The sequence below is a fragment of the Austrofundulus limnaeus genome, unplaced genomic scaffold (assembly GCF_001266775.1).
Source record: "Austrofundulus limnaeus strain Quisiro unplaced genomic scaffold, Austrofundulus_limnaeus-1.0 Scaffold24, whole genome shotgun sequence".
NCBI classification, from domain to species: domain Eukaryota; kingdom Metazoa; phylum Chordata; class Actinopteri; order Cyprinodontiformes; family Rivulidae; genus Austrofundulus; species Austrofundulus limnaeus.
In genome coordinates this window covers 1,560,584-1,564,510 of record NW_013952426.1, presented here as the reverse complement: position 1 = coordinate 1,564,510, position 3,927 = coordinate 1,560,584, and positions in this window count along the sequence as shown.

The following is a 3,927-nucleotide window of genomic DNA, read 5'->3' as shown; positions in this document are numbered from 1 at the left end:
GTATATGTATACACATATACACATATACGTATATACAGTATGCATCGAATACAAAGGAGCACTGAGAAAAAATAAATCATACTACATCTGTCCTTTTTTACTGAAGGTAAATTTCAACATAAATGCAACATTTTTCTAACTCCAGCCTGAACAATTTGCATAAAACATACTGTAAATTAGCTCAGAGAAAACAACAGTATTGTCCATAAGAAGTCAGTAAAATCAAAAAGTCTTATTATTGAATGATGTTTCTCCATGATTGTGCTGCTTTCTGCCTGAAAACAAAACTAAACTGCCTGTGAAAAAACACAACCAAATATTGTCCAGTCTGTGTTTTCACACAAGGAAAGTCCTTTGGTCCACTTGTTTGGTCCGAACCAAATGCTCTATTTTTATTTTATTTTTTTTAGTTTGGTGTGGTTGGCTTTCACATTGTACTTTTTTGCAATCTGACAATTTATTAACAAAGCTACATGGGTTACAATCATTGATCCCATTAGACAGTAATGGTAATACAACTGCAGTACCATTTAGAATTTCAAAAGCAGCTCATTCAATAGCGGTTTTGCGATAATATACTTCTAATTTTGGGAGAAGGTTGGCAAATGCAACCCAAAGGAGACGAGATGCTCTGTGTGCCCTGACCAACAACGGTAGATTGTTTGTAGCGCAGCAGTAATGTTAGCAACACTGAAGGGCCAATTGTTACCATGATGCACATGAAGTCCAAATGGTGCATTTTTCCTGTAGTCGGTTTGGTTCGAGGGCGGTCTGTATTCACACCAGATGCAAACTGCACCAGAGTTCACTTGGAATCGGACCAAGACACCGTCAAAACTGGGTTTGCATGAGTATATTCACACCTGCATAAAAGGTCCGGACCAATGAGGTAACCAAACTCTGGTCCATTTAAAGCAGACCAAATGTGTCAGGTGTGAATACAACCTTAGATATAAAATCGAAAAATGAAGGTGCAAATAAAGTGCCTTGTGTAAGTTATAACCAAGACAAAAGAAATTTTCACTACACTTTAGCACCATTAATGCAGCCTGGTTATACAGTAACTCAGTCTGTAGTCTATTATTTATTTAAGATCAAATCAAGTCTTGTTTTATTTGTACGTGCTGTGTTCAAGCTCCAAAAGATTAAGCTGATTCAGCATATTTTTTTATTCCTGAATTTCCCCGAGTCTCATCCTCCTCGTAGCTTAACGACCAGAAAGAGCGAGCTTTTTGAGTTCCCGAATTGGCAGAAACCAATCGGCTGCCTCGGAGACGGCACAAACCTCTTGTCATGCTAATGAGCAATCAGCATCACATTTTGCTCGAGTGGAGGACATCTTTTACCACTTCCAGTGAAGCCGTGCCGATTGGAAACAAGGCACTTCCGGTGAATCGGAATGGGCGAATTGCTCATCAGGCCTGCAAGATTTTTTTTTTTCATTTTGTTTTTTATATTTCACTGCTTGTCGTTTCTAGCGAAGAAGGAGATCCACCAAAAGTAAAGGTATCAGTCACCAGGCTCTTTACTTCTGAGTTGTATTCTTGGAGCAAAGAACTTTCTCTGTTCCGAGGGAGATGAAAGAGCTAAAAGCCAAACCTGGGATCAGATTGTAAAAGGACAAGTCATAACCTCTCCAAATAACAGAAACCTTTCGATCGCTCTCTGCTCCTCTGTTCGTCTCCACTCCAGTGCAGCTGTGGACGATTACCGTGAAGCAGCCATTAGGGAGTATGTTGAAGAGGACAAAACTCTATCAACTGTTTGCAGGCAATTAGAGGAGTGGAGGGGAGGGGAGAGGAAATCCAAGAGGAGAAAAAGCCTATAGCGGCAGTTAAAAGACTCACAGAAGCCCAGAAATACAACATTTATGGATGATTTTATTAAGCTTAATGCATTAGCTCAGAAAAAAATGTGAAGATAGCATTGTTTTCTGTTAAACCAAGTCATTTCTTTAATGATGGCAATTAGTACATGAACAGGGTGTTAACAGAAATTTAAAGTTAACTAAAGGAAGATGTTCACAACATAGTACAAAATAATGTTGACAATTAAACCTTGACTTTGACTCACATGATGCTAACAATTGTATAAACTAGACATGGGTTTTTACGATATAAAAACAAGTGTGCATTGCCATGTAGCATGTCACTGCAGCATGGCTTTGCCTGCAGCATTGGACATGCAGAATGAAAGTTGACCAAGTTCAAATGTGTTTTCTATACCAGCTTGTGCCTGTCATGCCAGCAGGTGTTTGTAATTAAGGTAAGTGTGTGACAATATGAAGTTTGAAGAGATTTGTTGTTAAAGTTGCTTTGGCTGGGTATTGAACCCTGATCTCCCACATGAATGTCCATGGCGTTAACCATTGGACCATTGGAGTTGTGGCAGAAGGTGGTGGCAGGGGTTGATTTGTATGTGTGCAGAAAGAGGCCACATTGCCAATACAATTATTGACACTAAACTGCATAATATTACAACAATAGAGCAGTATTAAGACAATATTATAGTAAAACATCAAAATACAATCATATTAGTATTGTAAACACTGAACTATTGAGATTAAATATTATTTAAGTATGGAGCAGTGCCAAGTTGAGTACAGCATGGGGCAGTATTGGACCATTACAAGGCCCCATTGACTCCCATTATATGAATTTGGAATAAAGTTGAAACATTAATATTTCAAAAACTACAAGTTGTACTGGTACCAAAAGGCATAGCAATCATTTGGCACAGGACCTTTACAGATATAAATTACAATGGCAGCTATAGGACAATGTAGGCAGGAGCATTGGACTTTCAGAATGAACTTTCACCAAGTTCAAATGTGTTTTCTATACCAGCTTGTGCCTGTCACGTCAGCAGGTGTTTGTAATTAAGGTAATTGTGTGACAATATGAAGTTTGAAGAGATTTTTGTTAAAGTTGCAGTAGCTGGATTTGAATCCTGATCTCCCACATGAAAGCCCACAGTGCTCATCATGAGACTATAGGAGATGTGGCAGAGGACAATCCCAGGGATTGGATTGTATGCATACAGAAAAATTTTACCTTGCCAATGCAATTATTGACACTTAAGTGCAATATATTACAGCAATATGACAACATAAAGACAGTATAACAGTAAAACATCAAAATACAATCATATTAATACTGTAATCACTGAACTACTGAGTTTAAATATTATGAAACTATGGTGCAGTACCATATTGTGTAGATGCAGCAGGGGACAGTATTGGACCAATACAAGGCTCCATTGACTGCTATTATAATTTATTAAGCATTAATATTTCAAAAAATATAAGTTTTACAGGCACCAAAAAGCATAGCCATCATTTGGCACAGGGGCTTTACAGATATAAATTAYAATGGCAGCTCTAGGACAAAGTATGCAGGAGGAGAAGCATGGCAAATTTGAGATGACTTGGATGGGAAACGAATCACAATTGTGTGCATTGCATTGGCAATGCACACTGATTATGCCTTCTCATATACAGTTTATATATAAACTTAGCAGAAAAAGTATTGGAAATTTGTGTTTGATAGATTGTTTCTTTTACGCTACAGGCAATAAATCACATGTTTGGCATCTGATTAGTAGCACCAGAAGCTCAAAAATTTTGTCAGATTTTTCATATCCAACCCACCATCTCAGATCTGCTGCTCATTCCACAAATGCATGTTCCTTATAAATGTGGCACCATTTAAAAATGAATGAAAAATGAATGGAAATTCAGACTTCCCAACAGTATACAATGGATTGCCAGGAAGCATTGTTACAACAAATAAGTAATCTACCAAACACAAATTTCCTTAGTTTGTGTGCAAAATGTACAGTATATACAGTGGTTTGCAAAAGTATTCATACCCCTTGAACTTTTCCATATTTTGTCACATTACAACCACAAACATAAATATATTTCAC